The following is a 20,730-nucleotide window of genomic DNA, read 5'->3' as shown; positions in this document are numbered from 1 at the left end:
TTTTATTTATTTAAATCTGAGTTATTGGAACATGCTTTTGTTTGAAGAATATCTCTGTCTGGATTAACTTTATTATCTTATGGGTCATGGTATGGGACATGATATTTTAAACTATTCGGTAATTTAGTCGTTATGGAATTTCTTTGAACAATCTGTTTGCTCAGTGCCGCGCCCCGATGATTCCGCCATCGGTTGGGGTGTGACAGATTGGTATCAGAGCCATAACTATAGAGAATTAGGCCAGACTCGACCTAGTCCGGGTCGACGTCTTAGAAATGACCTAGTCTATAGTTAGGTACCAACAGCCCGACTTGTAAAAATCCTTAGGGATTTAGTACAAGCTTACGTGCTACATCTCGCTACTCTCGCTTACACTACACTATCACTGCACAATTATTCGAAACCAAACGAGTAATTTGATCGAGATTAGGTGTGAAAACCGCAAACTCTCGATTAAATTGCTTAATGATCTGTATTTATCTATAAAACACGAAAATTCGCATTGAATCAGGAGTGAAATCCATACTTTGACGCAGGTTTTCATCGCTATTTCTATCAAAAACCGGAACGAAGTTGTTAAGCCAGGGGTGAAACCCGAACCTTGATAGCTTATTCCGCTCGATATTATTTTACAAAACTCTCACCAAAGTCTCGACGGACTCCAACGACTTGAAGTCGCACCACAACTGGAAGGATGTGTGCCATTCGCCCATATTCGAGGCGAGAGCACAGTCCCGAAGGCCAAAGTATGCACTAAATGTCCTTGTGAATAGTCGAATCACTTTGGATAGTCGATGTCTATCTAGCCGAGACAATTTATCCTCGATTTTTATGTGTTTCGATTCTGAGCTCGCTACAGGCGACTCTGGTATTTGTCGTTTTATGTGGATTTTATGTGTTTTATGTAGCTTTAACTGTTTACCTGTTTTGATTTGGTGATTTATTCAATTCTCACATTTTTACTTTGAGCGACACACACAACACTCGCCACACGACCACTAACGAATCGCTACCTATGGATAATCGCATGATGTACTACTCGCTGTGTAATCGCAATCGCTATTCTCGAACGCTCGCCCGACTTTAAATGACAGGTTTCTGTATTCTAATTGTCTCTATGTGCTTCTAGGAGGACTATGTGTTATTACATGCTTCTGTGATTCTGTGCCTTACATGCTTACGTGCTTCTGTGCTTATATGCCTCTGTGATTATGTGCCCATGTGACTATGTGATTAAATGTGTTCCTAAGCTTTAGTAAGTATACGACGTGTCAGGTGAGATTCGAATTATGACGTGTCTGAGACCTATGACGATGTCTGTTGCAGACAATGTCAACTGGACCATCATCTGGACCCCGTCACCCACGACTCTCTCGTCAAGAACAGAGGGACAAACGCCTTGCTGCCATCCTCGCTAAACAAGTGGCAAAGGTTGTACCTCAGATCGTGAGTGAGATTTACGAGAACGTTAGCAAATCGTCTGAGGAATCCAGAACCGACACTCCTAAAGTTGCTCCCAAGACTGCTTTCAGCTTCAAGCAGTTCAAGGCTTGCGGTCCAAAAGAATTCACTAGAGAAGATGGCCCAATGGCTATGTTTCAATGGTTCGATTCCATTGAAGTCACTCTGCGCCAGAGTGGATGTCCTGAAAATCTCCGTACCCTAAACGCTACCGGCGTCTTCCACTCCCGCGCTCTAGACTGGTGGACGACCGAGAGAAACAAACGCGGGAATGATGCAGCTTATGAGCTGACATGGAAAGAGTGGAAGGCCATCATGATGGACGAATTCTGCCCTCCCCGTGAACGCCAAAAGCTGGAGGACGAGTTCTGGAATATTAAGCAGAAGGAAGGTGACAACGCTGCCCTGACTGCTCGCTTTAAGCAGCTCAGCATTATTTGTCCCGATCAAGTGAAGACGCCCAACATGGCAATCAAGAAGTACATCCGAGCTCTACCCGACTGTATTGTGGATTTTGTGCATGCCGCGAAGACAACAACGATCGAAGAAACTTACTTGCTTGCCACCGAAATCAACGACAAGCGAGTAAAAGCTGGTTTTTGGGACAAGCCTTCAAAGTCTCTGCATCAAGCTACCGCCGCACCAACCGCTGAAACCACCGCCGTTCAACCGTCAAAGTCCTCACGCCGTAGGAAGAAGAACAACAACAGCAGCTCCAGCAACAAGAACTGTGCTGTCACCACCACTGCTGCTCCACTTCAAGCCGTACCGGCTCAGCAGCAGTCTTATCACCGACTAGCACCAGTTACTTATGCACCGCCTGCAAAGCGTGCGTACACAGGCCCCCACCCTGCTTATCCTACATGCTCGTATCATCACCCGGTGGGTCTCGCCTGTCGTTTCTGCGCTCACTGCAACATGTACGGTCACTTCACTGCTAACTGCCGTACTGGTCCCCGTCAAGCACCAGCTCAAGCCACTGCTCATCAAGCTCTACTCCCAGCCCCACAAGGCCAACAAGCGACTCAGGCACCCGCGATCAACGCCCGAGTTTGCTTCGCATGTGGTGATCCCAACAACTTCGCGAACATGTGCCCGAATAGGGTTGTGAAGCAATAGCCCCAGCAGCAGCAATACCAGCAGCAACAACCTCAGCAGTAGCAACATGCCGCGCGCGCCAGAACTTTCAACATCAATGTGCGCCAAGCCCAAGCTGACAACAACGTGATCAATGGTACGTTCCTTGTGAATGGTATTTATGCTTCGTGTTTGTTTGATACTGGAGCCGATAACTGCTTTGTGTCGTTTGAATTCGAGAAGCTCCTTAGTCGTAAACGCTCCCAACTCTCCTCGACGTTCGATGTTGAAGTAGCCACCGGAAGAACTGTCGCCGTTAATTCTATTCTCCGTGATTGTACTCTTGAGGTCAACAATCACATCTTCCCAATCGACCTTATTCTGATGCAACTCGGAAGTTTTGACGTCATAGTAGGCATGGACTTTCTTCGCGAAAACCATGCTGAAGTTGTGTGCTTCGATAAGATGATTCGATTATCGCTCGCGAATGGTGATTAATTATGTGTTTATGGCGAAACTGCTTCGAAAGGTCTCAAGCTCATGTCGTGTGTCCAAGCTAGCAAGTATCTCCGCAAGGAATACAGAGCTTTCTTGGCTAACATTGTAGTAGCGGAGAAGGAAAAGAAAGGTAAGCCTGGAGTAAACGATGTTCCAGTGGTCCGAGAATTTCCTAACGTATTTCCTGAGGATCTCCCCGGACTACTGCCAAGTCGTGATATCGACTTTCGTATCGACCTCATTCCTGGAGCCAACGCTGTTGCCAAAGCTCCTTACCGACTCACACCGTCCGAAATGCGTGAAATTTCGAGTCAGCTCCAGGAATTACTTGAGAAAGGCTTCATTCGCCCGAGCACCTCTCCTTGGGGTGCGCCAGTCCTTTTCGTTAAAAAGAAGGATGGGTCGTTCAAGATGTGTATTGACTATCGGGAGTTGAATAAGTTAACCATCAAGAACCGCTATCCCCTGCCTCGCGTCGATGATTTGTTTGATCAGCTACAAGGTGCTACGTGTTTCTCTAAGATCGATATACGCTCAGGCTATCACCAACTACGCATTCAGGAGGAGGATATACCCAAAACCGCGTTTCTTAACCGTTATGGCCATTATGAATTCGTTGTTATGCCTTTTGGTTTAACCAACGCACCCGCGGTTTTCATGGATCTGATGAATCGCGTGTGTAAACCTTATCTCGACCGTTTCGTCATCGGGTTCATTGACGATGTCTTGATCTATTCCAAGTCGAAGTCCGAACACGCGCAACATCTACGTTTGGTTCTCGAGCTACTCTAGGGGAATCGACTCTATGCCAAATTCTCCAAGTGTGAATTTTGGTTGGAGGAGGTTCAGTTTCTGGGTCACATTGTCAATAGTCAAGGTATCACGTCGATCCAGCGAAGATTGAAGCAGTTAAGAGTTGGATTACACCTAAGAACCCGTCTAAAGTCCGTTCTTTTCTCGGACTAGCGGGCTATTATCGACGATTTATCGAAGGATTCTCAAAGATCGTTGTGCCGCTTACCGCCCTTACACATAAAGACAAGCCTTTTGTTTGGGGAACCGAACAAGAGTCTGCTTTCCAAACCCTCAATCACATGCTTTGCAATGCTCTTGTTCTCACATTGCCCGACGGAAACGACGACTTCATTGTCTACTGTGATGCTTCCAACCTGGGTCTCGGTTGCGTCCTTATGCAGCGGGATAAGGTTATAGCTCACGCGCCTCGACAACTCAAAATCCACGAGAAGAACTATACAACCCATGATCTCGAGCTAGGCGCAGTTGTTTTTGCGTTAAAGATTTGGCGACACTACCTGTATGGTACCAAGTGTACGATCTTCACCGATCATAGGAGCCTACAACATATCTTTGATCAAAAAGGAACTTAATATGCGTCAACGCCGATGGGTAGAACTTCTCAGCGATTACGACTGTGAGATTTGTTATCACCCAGCCAAAGCAAATGTCGTTGTCGACGCCCACAGCAGACGAAGTTATCTGCTCAGCATTCGAAACGTCCAAGCCCAATACGATCTCGAAACCCTCATCCGCGAAGCCCATCATGCCTGTTTTAGTGAACGCACCTTGAAGAAGGAAAGAATCTACCACGATGGAGCTCAACTTGAGAATAAGTCGAATGGGATCTTCCACTTTCTGCACCGAATATGGATCCCTAAAAGGACCGATTTGCGAAAGATTTTGATGGACGAAGCCCATAAATCACGATATTCTATTCATCCCGGTGCCAATAAAATGTACCAGGACCTTCGCTACAAGTACTGGTGGCGGTGCATGAAGAGGGATATTGCTCTCTACGTTGGGAAGTGCCTAACTTGCTCAAAGGTCATGGCTGAACACCAAAGACCCTCTGGCTTACTCGAGCAACCCCCAATCCCTATGTGGAAGTGGGAGAGTATAGCTATGGACTTCATAACAAAGCTTCCGCACATGTCATCAGGTCATGACAGCATCTGGGTTGTTGTTGACCGTTTGACCAAATCAGCTCACTTTTTGCCTATACGAGAAGACTACAAGGTAGAACGATTAGCCCGAATCTACACCAATGAGATCATTTGTAGTCATGGGACGCCTCGCGACATCATCTCTAACCGTGATGCTCTGTTTACCTCGTGACTGTGGGAAACGTTTCAAGCGGCTCTCGGTACTACGCTTAATCTAAGTACCAACGGTTAGACTGAGAGAACGATCTATACTCTTGAAGACATGCTCCGTTCGTGTGTCATATATTTCGGTGGTAATTGGCATGCATACCTGCCGTTAGTCGAATTCTCGTATAACAACAGTTATCATTCCAGCATTCAGATGGCACCATTCGAGGCTTTATACGGAAGAAGATGTCGACAGAAATGTTACGCCGATAGACGACGCAAGCCCCTTGAATTTGACGTTGGCGACTACGTACTCCTAAACGTATCACCTTGGAAGGGTGTGGTCAGATTCGGCAAGAAAGGGAAACTAGCGCCTCGATATGTTGGACCTTTTAAGATTCTGGAAAGGATCGAAAAAGTCGCCTACAGACTCGAACTACCGGAGGAACTTAGTAATGTCCACCCGACTTTCCATGTGTCAAACCTCCAAAAGTGCCTAGCTGAGCATGATTTAATTGTACTTCTCGAAGACCTTCAAATAAACGAAACACTACACTTCGTGGAGAAGCCGGTCGAAATCATGGATCGCCAAACCAAGCAGCTCAGACGCTCGCGCATTCCTATTGTGAAAGTCCGATGGGAAGGCAAACGAGGCGCAGAGTTCACTTGGGAACTCGAAAGCGACATGAGGGCGAAGTACCCACAGTTGTTTGTTATGGCTGAATCCTAATTTCGGGGCGAAATTCCCTAAATAAGGGGAGGTTGTAACACCCCGTGTTTCGAAAGTCAAAGTCAAAGTCAAGACTGAAGTCAAAGGAAGAAAAGATTGCTAATTGCGATCTGTCACTCCTTGATCAATCCCTGTTTTGACTTCTTTGACTCGTAGTTAGCCTAATTTATGCTTAACGTTAGTTGTATTATGTGGAGTATCTATTAATAATTGAAGTTTAATCGCTATTTATCGCATATTTATTCACTTTATCGCTTATCGCAATCGCACTCGCAACTCGAAATACGCATCTTGGTTAATTATATGTGTGTGTGCCTTATGTTTTACTTGTGCATGTTTATTTATGTTGTGGGTGGTAATCAATCCAAACGCAATCAAAACTCAATCGCAAATCGAAATGGTATGATAATTGGTGGAAAAGAGATAGTGCGAGATATGAGTAGTTGGGATTAAAAGTAATTTGAATAGGAAACTCTATCGCATTCACATCGCTCGCAATCGCAATCAAAAAGGCAAAACTCGTCAAAACAGTTGACTGATCGATCAGGCAGCTGACCGATCGACCAGCCAGTCGGCCGGCCTGCCAACCGATCGACCAGCCCCTTTCCACTTTGGGAAACCCTATAAATACCCCTTGTCACCATCATTCTTTCTACTTTTGGCAACTAACGTCCGACCAGCTCGCTCTCCTCACTTTTCTTCAGATTTCTCTCGATTCCGGTAAGATCTCGTCCTAAATCTTGTACTTCCTTAATCCACACGCACTACTATACCTTTCTATCTTTCGAATCTTAACTTTTAACCGTGAAATCATCAAGATTCAAGGTGTTCTAGGATGACGTCATTATGTGTTCTTGAAGAACTTCATGTTTTGGCCTCAATCCACCAAGAATAACTTGGATCTAACCGATTTCCACATAAACAAACATAGATATTTCATAGATCTAAACATATTCACAATGAAAGAGGATTGAAAGATGGTTTTCCAACTTTCTTTCAACTCTTTTACACTCAATGCCTTCATGTGTGGCCCAAGATCTGGATTCTACCCACGAGGTTCATCAATTTCGGGTTAAACATGGAACACCGTCTCGAACAGTTAACTAATCGGATTTGGGTGATTCATGTCCGATCAGGAGTACCAAGTATTGATGAGGTTTCTGTTGTTTAGCACGTTGTCACAACACCTTGATAAAAACGACAAACAATCAAAACAACCAAGTGTAAGACGAACAGGTCGACCAAGACAGGGTGCCGTCCGATCGGACTGCTGTCCGATCGAACAGCCAACCCGAACGACTGGCCAATCCGAACGACTTGCACCTTGGGTCCCACACTTAAACTATTCATTAACATTCGAAGTTTGATCGTTGAACAAGTTGTTGTCCGATCGGACTACCATCTGACCGGGTTAACCGCTCGAACATGTGACAATTAAACTTCAACACTTAAACAATTTTCAACATGTTTAATGCACAAAGGATGCCGATCGATCGAACGACCGTCTGATCGAGTGACAACCTGCTGCGAACATGTTCTCACTGAAGTGCCCAACCAATCGGGTTGCTGTCCGATCGAACGACCGTTCGATTGACTGACCTGAAAGGTAGATATACTTCAATGTTTTTAAAATGCTACAACGAAAACCTCAAAAGTCAAGCCATCATACACAAACACATCTTTCCTCAAGGGAAGTAACAATCCACTCGAACGGCCATCTGACCGGACAGCCGTCCGAACAGACTTTAACTCGTACGATCAGCTGTCCGATCGGACTACCATCCTATCGACCAACTATTCAACCCACCAACACTTGTTTCATTTTACGCGTCGCTTATCCTTATGCTATCAATCTGATTAGGCTCAACTCGCTCTACGCGCTCCCTTCAATCCATTCAACCGCTGTAAGTATACTCGTTCCCTTTTTGCTTTACGCACTTTTGGGTGTTACATACGTTACTTATACCAAATCACATCGAACACACAACACAATACTTTAAACGCTAACCGTTACCGCATGTTATATGTGACTTAATGAATGCTTGTTTGTTATGTTTACACATGGAATGTTGTCTACCTGCCTTAGCAACGGTAGTACTATTAGTTTGGACTCAGCACCTGTTCACTCGGGGGTTCTTAAGGACAATTACTTACATGGCTCACAGTGGTGAGAATGTATCGCGAACTGCCTTGGGCAGTAAACCCGCAGTCATTGGTATCGATAGGTTCATGTCGATAACTAACATGCCTCATTTTACACTGTGTACGTGCTGGTTATGCGTAACGATTTCGAACTCTACTATGCTATATCAAACTTGTATGCTCACCTTTACACTATGTGTATTGACTTTTATTTTAACGTATGTGACAGGTGCTTAAGATGTTTATTTGCTTGGATTGCTTTGAAATCGAGGCTAGGAAAGAGTCTAGAAACAAAGACAATTTATTTTTATTTATTTAAATCTGAGTTGTCGGAACATGCTTTTGTTTGAAGAATATCTCTGTCTATAATAACCTTATTATCTTATGGGTCTTGGTATGGGACATGATATTTTAAACTATTCGGTAATTTAGTCGTTATGGAATTTCTATGAACAATCTGTTTCGCTCAGTGCCGCGCCCTGATGATTCCGCCATCGGTTGGGGTGTGACACGTATGCCTAAGATCCTATCAGTAGAGTAAAAGTAAAATAACTGACGGTCACCCGGGTAAATGACCGCCATAAAGAAATTCAAAAATCAAAAGAACCGCCCAACGAGGCCTCGAGACTAGTTCGTAACTTTACTAAATAAACACCACGAACTAAGGGGACTTGATGAGGTTACGTGCAAAGCACCGGACCGAGCATCATCTACCCTAAACCGGCCATCATCCGCCATGGTTCAAACGTTAGTCACCGAAGGCAGGACGCCACTAGATCGAACCGAACGGCCTAGTAGGTACGCTCGGCGTAAAGGATCATCCTTAACTAACCTGGAGCCCACAACTCTAACTGTCTAACAATGACAGGTTCGGCCATAACTAACCCGCCATATTAGCATACCCAAAAGGTATAAATATCTCACTTAAACCTCCAAAAAAGGGTAATCATTACTTTCTCTCTCTAAGCCTCCTTCTCTCTCACTGACCTACTCTACATATTCCGATACTTATTCTCACGCTCGAGCTTAGTCATAGGGAGGCCCCCCTCCCTGTGACGATGCTAACGGTGTGTTTCTTTTCCTTGTTGTGATCTTTCAGATTACAGCAAAGACTTCTGAGACTATGTTTACGATCAGCTCGGACAAAATGGTAATTGAGTCTTCAATCACCAAATCAATCAATGTTAAGGCCATAAAGAACTTCCATCTTTTGTGTTGGGCTAGGGCTAGGGTAGTCGACCCAAGTCTTCAAGTATATAATCACACCATACAAGTCTTTTAAGGGCTGCCGCCTAAAACACTTAAAGGTTGAAACCCCTCACAATTGTGTCTGCCTTCGGAGCCAAGAATTCTCGTTGGAGCTAGCCGGAGACTACTAACTCTTGTTTCGGTATACTTTCCTTTCATGTTTTCCTTTCTGGTTCGTTTATTGGTTTAAGTTATATCATGTATGCGGTTTGTATGTTGAGAATCCAGGAATATGGGGTTAGGGTATCAGGTTGCTTAATGTTGGTTAGAATAGAAGACACAGTTCCAGTTTGATGAAAATGTTTAACATCATTTTGTTAGCATAAAACAACACTGTAGCATAGTGGTTGGTAGTGTTGTTTTATTGTTCTCTTATTCCTCTCAAAATATGCTAACAAGAACCCATTAAGGGGGTGTTTGGCATAGCTTTTCTAACAAAACTTATAGCTTTTTTAGCTTTTTTTTACAAAATAAGCTTAACTTGGTGTTTGGTTTAGTTTTTTAAGCTTATGTTTATTAGCTTATATAAGCTAATTTGAAGAACCTTATTTGAAGATGGTTTTTTAGCTTATTTGAAGAAGCTTATTTGTGTAAGTGTATTTGATAGAAAATAAGCTATAAGCTAATCCAAACACTTAAAAAAAGCTTATCAAATGATAGAAAACAAGTTATAAGCTACTTTTTAAAATATAAGTAAGCAAAAAAATAAAAGCTAGGCCAAACACTCCCTAAAAAAGGAAATCGAATCCGTTTTATCATTCAAAGCAGTACATGTGCTCCGGTGGTTGTGTTACATCTCAACCCGAAGTACCCGGGTTCGATCAGATCTCCCCGCAGATCCGTGTAATCTATTTATATATTTTTCTTTTCATCTGATTTACTGTTTTTAACTAAAACAAATTAATTATTAAAAACATTTTTACAACAGTTTATTTAATCTATCTATTATACTAAAGCAAAATAATGGTTGACTATTTGACCATGATGTGGCAGCTCTCTTTGGCCAGAGAATTGTGAAAATGGGCGCCATTCTCCTTTTCTTCCTATTTCCTCATTTGTGAAACCGCCTAATGAAGAATGTTCATATGGAAACCCAATCAATACTCAATCAATCAGCTGAAATTCCTCAATCTTCCTCTACACGCTTCTCAATCATCCTCTCCTTTTTGTTCTGCTTTTTTCTTCCCTTTTCTTTCATCTGTTTCTTGTATGTGCAATCCAATCCTTTTTTCACTTTCTCTGCAATCAAAGTAAGTTTCTGCTTATTCTTTTTATCTTATTACTTTGTATTTAATTTGATCCTATGCATTCATGTTCTCTCCTTTTTGTGGCCACAATAAAGTTTAGGTTACGTTTTTTTGTTAGCGTTTAGGGTTTACAATTTACTCATAATCACTGCAAAATAGGTCTATGTTCATCTTCACGATCCATGTTTTATCTGATTAGGGTTTACAATTTACTGATAGTCACTACAAAATAGGTCTTTCTATCCGCTTGAAACATAGTTTTTTCGAATATGTTATTGTCTCACTTTATCTATTTTTTCCGTTTTAGGGTTTTCTTTTATATGTGATATGGTTTTGCTGCAATCGAAGTGTTCAATGATTTAGTTTTCGGGTTTTGATTTTTGATATTCTAGATTGGATTCAATTTTGTTTATGTTTTTCCATGATAGTGTTTTGTATTTATGTTATATGGTTTTGTTGCATATTCCAGATGTTTACAGACAATTGTTTATGTTTTGCCATGATGGTGTTTTTGGATTTATATTATATGGTTTTGTTGCAACTAAAGTGTATAAAAATTTATTCTATGTTGTTTATGGCATAACATATGGGGAAAATAGAAATAATAGAAATAATATCCGATTTACTGATATTGATCTGACTGTCAAATACTATTAACAGGTTGGGAAAGCTGGTGGAGCAAAACGGATAGAAAGACCTGATTCTGCAAGTCACACATCTTTAGATTTAATTCGAGAAATAAGTTTCTAAATCATGTAAATTTTGATTACAATTTGTGTAAAAAGTACTGGAAAAGGAAGCATACGTTGCTAAAGCTGATAAAAGAAAGAATATGAAAAAAAAACTCTTGATGCATACTACAAAAAGAAGGTGATTGCTGTTTATTCTTTCATATGTTGTATTAAAATTACATGATTTTAATATTCTGCAATTTGTAATAAATCTAGGATGCTGGTGGGGAAGACAATGACTGTGACAAATATACGTCTGAAGTCAATGATGATGATGATAAGGAGGGTACTGATGAAGTAAGTCTTTAAAGATCTTTAGCAATAGTTTAAACATCTGATATTTAACATTTTTATGATTACGAGTATAACATCATTAATACTGATCATTAATTGGAGTGTACTTTGCATTAGGGAAATTATAGAGTTCGAGTTAGATAGTAAGGTTTATTGTTTTGCTTGCCATTGTAGGAGCAAGCACATGAACCATGATAAATGATTTGCTAATTTTGAAATTGCACAAACTGTCAAACTTTCAATAGATGGAATGCTTTAAGGTTTACCATGTACAAGGCACATGGAAAGTCATGTACCAGGTGAATAATTACACAATAAGAAGGTACATTCGTCACATATAACTTAAAGTTTTGTTATTGAAATCAAGGCATAATCTCATTTTGATACTGAATTCGTTATTATCATTTGTATCTTGGTGTTTATATCATGGAATGTTCGTCTGTGGAAGCTAATTGAATGTAGTGTAATAAACGAGAGAAGATAGAGAGACATAGACCAATCACAAAAGAAGGATGGAAAAAAGAACACATGTAAAAACTTAGAACATTTATCTATTGTTGATAATTGTTGATAAGTTGATATTTTAGTTATATAAAATTAATAAATAAAGTGTTTTTGCAGGCTGATAAATTACAGGCATAGTTGTTACTCTGTTTTAAAAGCAAGGAGCATTCTGAATATGAACACACTAAGTGTATGCCTCTTAGACTCAAGTTCAACTCTGCATTGTTACATATTATTGTCTAGAAGAGGTAATTTTACTCATTATTCTTTATATAAATATGTTTCGTTCAAGCATTTTTATTCTTAAATTTGAATTGACAATGACACCCAACTCAAAACAAAGATTGAATTGACAAAGGCTGTGGAGAAAGATTTTGCTAGGGGTTTACTGGTACTTCTAACCCTTATCTATAGTAAGTTTTATGCAAAAATCATATGATTTATAAGCAGTTTGATTTACATTCTTCACCAGATTATTACAAATGACGATCTTGAGGAAGTACGAGAGTTAGGATCTGGTAAATATGGAGCTTTATATCACAGGAAATGGAAAGGTTCAGATGTCGCGATCAAATGAATTCAAGGCAGCTATTTTGCTAGCAAACCATTTGAGAGAGAGCGTTTTGTATGACCACATAATGCACTTTTTCTGGTAATATTTAACTTATTTTCTTCACATTTGTAATAATTATATGCTAATTTTCGACAATGAGATATCACCCTCGAAAGTTATGTTAAAATTAGTGTAATTAAAATATGGGTTCAGTAGTATGTTTAACCATCAGGTTTTGTGACATCGCATACACTTTTCGTCATGATATCACCCTCAATTTCCCATTTTATGAAATTACTTGTGTTTGGAACTGATTGATTTCTTCCAGTCACACTATATAGATTAAGTTATAATTCTTTTGCAGCAAGCCATTATGGGATGTTATCACATATACTCTGTCCAACATACCTTTGCCTGCTCCTGGAAAAGAACGTGTTCTCTTTGGTATTGAGAATACCTTGCTTTCAGTTGACTTTCCGCCCAAGGATGGCCTTCCGCGTGCTGATGTAAGCGCATTCTGACCTGATTGTTTGTAAATTACACTTGATAACTGTTTTCTAATTACTTGATCGCAGATATCCTTCCAACCGCTGGTGCAGTGCCTGGATGTTGATAATTTTATGAAACTATTTACTGTTGTCTTAATTGAGAGGAGGGTTTTGCTTCGATCAAACAAGTATTCTTTTACTTAATTCACATCCTTTAATAGTGCTATGAATCAAGTGATACAACTCTGCGTGATTCTATGGTAAAAACTAAGTAATTCTTGATTTTTTTTATTTATTTATACAGATACTCTTTACTAACACTTGCTTCCGAAGCAATATGCCATTAGATTTATCCGTTTCGATGGCAGGTAAACATATGTTAAAATTTTGTATTGAATACCCAGTAAAATTTCAAATTGTGTTAAAATGCAGTTATATGAAATTTGATTGGATTGGTATCTGATGTTGGTTTGTTTGTGTGGCTCAGCATGTGTACATTCCGTTGCTATTCTTCAGTGGAGTAGACTATATTGATGCTCCCACACCATATATGATGGGACTTCATTCAGGTGTTGATACTGCTGGTCTCTTAATGGATGGTGTAAGTCTTTTTCCTCCTGTTAATTATGCTCATATTGCCTTTTGGTAACTGTAATATTGTAGGTTGTCATTGTTGATCTTGAAAAGAATTGCATCACGACATCGGAGGAAATTCCTGCTATACCAGAGCCAAAAATGAGTTCATTACGTAATGAGATTCTTAAGTTATTGCATCCAAATGTTGTTTGGATAGACTCAATGAAGGCTGATCTTCAATCTCATAAACAATATGCAAAGCCTTGGTCACCACAGAAGGATGTTCACCTCAGGTTATTAATACTACTACTTTTACTTTACATAGACTCCAGTCTGATTAATGCAATTTATCCCTTCTTAGTTAGTTATTACTTGCAGCATGTAGCTTTTAGCAAATTAAACTATTAATTTAGAATTTTTGGACATTGGTTCGTATATATGTTACTACAAATAAATTGGCTTTACATGATAATAATTTCATTTTTCCTATTATAACTAAAAAGGTTGTCCGGATTATTTGTGTTTTTTCAACTATTGTTGTTTGCTTATGCATTTGTGTGTATGAACCTTTTTAAGCTTTTTAAATAAGGTTACTTTAGTTAAAGAAGTCATCCTCAGAGGTTAGGAGGTAGTAATGTAGTATGCATTTTTGTTACTTAATGGTTGGCTGTTGGCCCATCTTTTCTTTATCATCTTTGTGATCTTTTTTTTTATTTTCACATTAGTCTATGACAAGAGTATCATCAAAGGTACTCAACTTTTGAAAGAAAGGTAAAAAAAAATTATACTTGAAAATTTTGTTTAATATCATGGGTTTTGGCTTAGAATCATGGTAATAATGTTGAGCTAATGAATTTTTCAAAGGTATCAAAATGGGCAAGTCATGCGTTGAGTGATTTTGAAAATTGGTAATATTTTTGTGCATATTGGGTCAAATTGACCTGAAAACACTTTTCTCAAGTCTTAAATATGGTCATAAAGTTGAGCCATTCTATTATTTTGAAATATATGAACCAATGGTTATCTGAGATTGCTTTTTTTTTTTAATGCTAAACAACTTATGCTTGTGAAGGCAACTCATACTATGATAAGTGCATGATTACAATGACTGGTTAGGAAGAAATTACTTTGGACTTTTAATATTTTTTTGCTATACTTTTTGTATTTACATTTATATATGATGATTTTGGATAGTTATCACATATGTATAAACGATGTTACAATGCTTATGTTTAATGCTTTTTATCCAATGTTTTAAAAACCGGTTCAAACCGACCGGTTGTACCAGAGTCCGGTAGAACCGGTTAAACCGCCCGGTTCACCCGCTTGAACCGTCAAATACACCCGGTTAAACCGTTTCTGAGTCAAATATGGTACAATAATATATCCGTTTGTGTTTTAACGTGTATAAAATCATAATATTTATGTCAACGGTGATAATAAAGATATTTTCTTTTACCAACCCGTGAAATTCACGTGTTCTTAAACTATTTATTTATATAAGATTAACGGTGATTAAGTTATTTGAGGGTAGTTGAGGGTATAAATGACATGGTAGTGTAGGTTTTGTGGGAATTCCTTATCCATATTCATATATTTACACTAAAAATAAACAAATTTTTTTTCTCCGTTTTAATTAATAATATTTCTTATACCTTTATCAATACGTTTTCTCTCTTCTCCACTCACAACTAGGGATGAGATCAGTAATTTTTGGTCCTCACATTTGCCTAGATGAACACAGTAGTTAATAAATAATCTTATCCTAAAAGTTGCGGGTTTTGTTTCAAAATCAAGAAAGACAGTCTATTTTTCAGGTTAGGGTTTCTGATTCTTATATCATTGAGTTGATTGGGTAATGGTATTTGTACTGGGTTAGGGCAAGTTTCATCAAGTGGGTTATGTTTGAGTTAGGGTTTCAAAGGTTTATGTTTAGTAGTAGTTTTTGTTTGATTTGGTGTTGGTGTTAGTTGGTTCTTACTAGAACAATAGTATGCTTTAGGATTTTTATTTATTTTATTTGCATATTTTTTATTGTTTTGGGTTATTTTGATGAGATTTCTTTATCTTTTTGCTGATTTGTTGAGTTATTTTGGTACCATTTTGAGTTGTTTCTATTGTTCGAGCTAGCTTTTTTGTTTTCTTGAAATGTGAGTAGTTATTGATTTAATTCGATCAGTGTAAATTGACATTATATCAACTGCAGTTGGAGGCAGGAATGGCAGCGGAAGCTGGTCACATTATATCAACTACAGCTGGAGGCAGGAACGGGGAACGGAAAAAAGGTATATCGTTGATCTTAATGTTGCAATTTGATTTTGTACATAAGTGAAATCATATCTGTAAATTAGGATCTTGTGTTTCTTTGGTGAAGATTGTAACGGTTGGAATAATTTTTAGTGTTGTAGAGGTGCGGACAGATGGTTTATTATCAGGTTTTGTTTTGTTTTGTTTTGTTTTGTTTGTGAGTTAGTTTTGCAAATTGTTCTTAAGGCATGAAATATAGGTATGCAGTGGCTTTTAAGTGTGTGGTGAGGGTGTGTATATATGGTAACATGACTTCAAGTGATTAGAGTTGTGAATGAATTTTCTTTTGTTTCCATTTGATGATGTCAACGGTGATGGAAATTTCCTTTTGTTTTGTTTGGTTTACTTTAATTTCTTTTTATAATGTAAGAATTAACATTTTATAACAATAAAATTATCTTATAATATATGTAAACAGAGTAAGTGGTTTTGAAATATATGCGCATTGTTAGTAGAAAATCAACAAAGTTTACACAAGAAAAGAATAGATCAATACCTTGGAATACAACTCTTAGGGGACATGCTACACTTTTATACGTTGTGATTAATGATTAATGCATTATATATATATTAAGGATGAGTACGGTATCGGTACCGAAATTCGCCAAATATGGATACTGCTACCGAAAATGTACAGTACGGTATCGGTATTTAAAAGTTTAGGTCAACATTTCTAAGTAGTATAATTTATTGTAAGACCACCCGTGTAGCACACGGGAACTTAGACTAGTGATTCTATATAATTAAATCAAAAGTGTATGAGGCAAATTACATTAACTACCATTGTTTAAATTTTCCTAATTGTGTGACGGCTGGAGCATCTCTAAGGCATGTGGGCTTATGTGTGGTGTATCGCAAAAGGTCCATGTTCGTGGAAATTGGATTGTATCTCGAATACAATACTATTATACCATATATATTCAATAAAAAGTTCCTGTTAATCAGTTTAGTAAAACAGGTTAGTAACTTAAATAAGCCAGTTATTTACTCCAATAAATCAGAATTTATATTAAATAAAATGTTTAAATACAAAACACAATTTAAGTTTACTATTAAATTGTTTTATTTAGTACATTTCCAATCCGTGTTTTTGGATAATTCTTGTTGTTCCAAGCTCTCCAAATTCTACTCGTACGCTAGTTTTGCAAGGAAATCGCTAATGCAAACTATGAGTAGATCTTTCATTTCCCCTTTTTAATACATGTTTTGGGGTGTATCGTGTGTCACATTACAATTATTACATTTTCATGATTTAATACGTGCAAATACAAACTCGTGTAGTTTATGTGTTATGTGGTAATTGTTTGTTCATCATTTGGTGCATTACATTAATGAGACAGTCATACATGGAATCATAGGCTCGTCCGTTCCTCATTACCATTACCATGAGCGGAACTTGACGATACCAACACACGAGATCAGCTCCGTTTGATTGAGGTCGAATCTTGCAACACATCATTATACAGTGCAATATACATACATTCATTTGAATCATTACATTATTTGCTGATTAGCTAATACATTTACATACAACACATTCAATTACATTTGGTTATATGCACAGTTTCTATATACAAAAATAAACTTATCGTTTTCACCAAAACAATGATATTCACTCACCAACCTTTGTAACAAGAAATGAGGAGATCAACATTGGATTGGGTCTTAGTAACAAGAAATGGACTTATAGTTCATTATCTACTTTGTACAATGTCTTTATGTATTTGTTTCATATGGATTATTTGTTATGTGAAGCTTTTAACATGGAATTAATGAATATTTACCCATTGAATAACAAGTCATAAGCTTTGGATCAACCAATCATGCCCCGGTCACCTATTCCGTTACGGGTCAGCATGTGACAGAAAAGCTTTGGGTTAAAACTAAAAAAGTCAAATGGGTTTAAATGCAAAAATTAAAAACCTTTGTATTAAAAGTGAAAAATACAATTTAAAAAAAAAAAAAAAAAAAAAAAAAAAAACCTCTCAATGCATATGTTACAACTATATAAAGCAACTAATTTATAGTTTCGAAATTTATAGTTTCGAAATGATAATAAAGAAAGTGGAAAGTGTCCTTCATCAAATAATAATGATAAAAATAATATTTATAATAATAATAATAAGTCAATTTATACATTTAAAATTGTTATCGAGAAAAAGGAAAAAGGAAAAGTGGTTACCAATAAAACGGCGTACATCACACTGTTTCATACATTGTTTCTTGTTTCCTTTGAGTTACTTACAAATATAGTTCCTATAGTTTATTGAAAAACTTGCACCAAATAATTACAAAATTTAAAAAGCTTTTTTATAAAGAAGTTACAAAACTATAGATAACTTATTTGAAAATAAATACAATTAGATTATATTTGAAGTAAATATCATTTTTTGATAACGTGATTCTTATATATATTTGGTAATATAAATTAATTTTTGGTGTATAATAATATTTTTATGTAGCATGTTTTATCATTTGTTTTTTTACAGATATAATGAGTTTTTATATTTTTTGGAGTTAATTACACTGATAGTCCTTTTAGTTTATTGAAAGTAACATCTTTGAGTACTAATAGAAAGTTATATAAGAATATTTTAGTCATTTTATGTTGATTTAACAGAAAAACTAACGAAAGTTAGCTTTAATACTCAAAGGTGTTACGAAATCGAAACCATAGAACCTGAACTTGTTAAAAAAATAAGTTAGCACCCAAATGCGTTACTATCAATAAACCACATGGACTCTCTGTTTAATTAACTCTTTCCCTTTCTTTGATATTTATATATGTTTTTATTTTGGGTAAATTACTTTTTGAGTCCATATGTTTTAGTGGTTTTAATCATCTGAGTTCAAAATCAAAATGTTTAACACCTTGAGTCCCTATAGCCATTTTTCTTAACCATTTGAATCCAATTTTGTAACATAGTTAGAATTCTGTTGTTAAGTTTTGTTAAATGACCAAATTACCCATATAATTAAAAAATAAAAACTAATTTATTTACTTTTTTCTGTCTCTCTTATACATCTCTCTCTCCTTATATCTATCTCTCTCAAAAATAAATCTGCAACTTTCTCTCTCTCTAAACCACCTCCATCCTCCCACCATCTACACTACACCACTAAAACACACAGTAGAATAGGAGGGGGCCTTAAGTTATCTCTCACAAAGCTCAAGCTCACCATCAATGGCGGCACCAAAACCCTACTACAACAGATCAACCTACCACTACAACGCCATACATCAACCACAACAACGTTGTACAGGCGATTTTGACCAGAAAACAACAACATTGAACTTGAAAGTATACTTTCAATGATTTATGTATGTATACTTATACGGTTATACATACACAAAACTGAACCTGAAAGTATACCATTTCAGCAATTTATCTACTTCTAGTAACACAAGACGATGACGTTTCATCTGGCGATAAGTATCGATATAATCAAAATCGACCAGCAAATCCTAGGGTACCGATTTTCGGATAAGATTAACACATAATTTAAAGAAATTGGTGTTTGAAAATCTATGACTGCTTAAAGTTTTTCGTTTATCTATATCAAAAAATATATATCACATGTCTTAAGTTATAGTAAATTTTCACATATTTTTCTCCTGTCTAAAAGTTAAGAAAGTATTCCTTTTGGTATATACTAGTTTTAAGGTCCCCTGCGTTGTGGTGGGGACATAGATCGTGCGAAGTAGCACTAATGCTACACAACTATAAGCTATCAACAACACTGTAAAATCTTGTAAAAACAAAATAAATAAAAAGTAAAAAATAACGCCGAACGAAAAGCATACGTAAAATCGTTGAACCACGTATGCCAGTTGCGACATGTTAATGCGAAGAAATTAGGCTAAAATGTGAAATTACAAAAGAGTAACTAAGTCATTTGGACTCAAATGGTTAAGAAAAGTGGCTATAGGGACTAAGGGCGTTAAGATTTTGAACTAAGTTGTTAAAACTACTGAAACACACGTATTCAAAGGGTAATTTACCCTTTTATTTTATAAGGGTGAAGGGACTGGTGCGGGAAACCACTCGGCAAAGGTGTTTGCCGCGCGGCAACACTGCCGCCGACCACCTTTGCCGCTTGGCAAACCAAACAACTCAGTATACCTTTGCCGAGTGACCAAAGAAGAGAGAGAAGGGGGCAATAATGATTGGAGCATGTTTTTCCGCGCTACGGCGACTGGTGGCGGTGGTTTCCGGTGGCGGTGGTGGTGTTGCTACGGCGGTGGTGAACAGGAGGTGGTGGAACCGGTGGTGATAAACAGGAGGTGGTGGTGGTGGACAGGAGGTGGGGAACCGGTGGTGTTGGAGGCGGCGGTGTTACCTTCACCATTTTTTCCGGTGGTTCGACGATGCCGGTGGTTGTTGTGGCCGTGGTTGTGGTGGTGGCGAGTGGTGATGGAGGTGGAACTGGTGGTGATGGACGTGGAACCGGTGGTGGTGGAGAGTGGTGGTGGAGGTGGAGGTGGAACCGGTGGCGGTGGAGGTGGAACCGGCGACTGGTTCTTGAGTTTTCCGGTGGTGGTGGTAGTGACCGGTGGTTCTTGAGTTTTGGCTGGTTCTTGAGTTTTGGCAGGACTTGAGTTTGTAATTTGTTCGTGAAGGTGGTATTTGTGGTGGAGGGTAGGACAAAAAATAAAAAAAATAAAAAAAATAGTTTACCAATTTCAAAGTGTTTAACCATTGCCAACACTTTTCAGCAAAGTTTAAACTTTTTCTCCTCTTTGACGTGGCACTCTCTGATTGGTC

The 20,730-nt window shown here is 38.2% G+C and overlaps 1 long non-coding RNA gene across 10 annotated transcripts; it reads left to right on the top strand.

Moving 5' to 3' along the window:
• The first annotated feature begins 10,306 nt into the window (after positions 1–10,306).
• LOC110873736 lies at positions 10,307–16,259 on the top strand. Of its 10 annotated transcripts, none has more exons than XR_004863916.1 (14): positions 10,309–10,514; positions 11,172–11,381; positions 11,459–11,539; positions 11,782–12,066; positions 12,158–12,288; positions 12,384–12,431; positions 12,513–12,692; positions 12,958–13,099; positions 13,169–13,269; positions 13,386–13,449; positions 13,569–13,650; positions 13,745–13,950; positions 15,864–15,942; positions 16,058–16,259. It is a non-coding gene; the product is annotated as an uncharacterized LOC110873736 (long non-coding RNA). The 10 variants fall into 10 exon arrangements; XR_004863915.1 differs by having other exon boundaries at positions 11,782–11,858; positions 11,985–12,066; positions 15,864–16,181; XR_004863914.1 differs by having other exon boundaries at positions 11,711–11,858; positions 11,985–12,066; positions 15,864–16,181.
• Positions 16,260–20,730: the final 4,471 nt, after the last annotated feature.

The sequence above is a fragment of the Helianthus annuus genome, chromosome 8 (genome assembly GCF_002127325.2).
Source record: "Helianthus annuus cultivar XRQ/B chromosome 8, HanXRQr2.0-SUNRISE, whole genome shotgun sequence".
In the NCBI taxonomy this organism is placed as follows: domain Eukaryota; kingdom Viridiplantae; phylum Streptophyta; class Magnoliopsida; order Asterales; family Asteraceae; genus Helianthus; species Helianthus annuus.
Note: the sequence above shows the minus strand (reverse complement) of the source record. Positions and strands in the feature narration are given on the sequence as shown.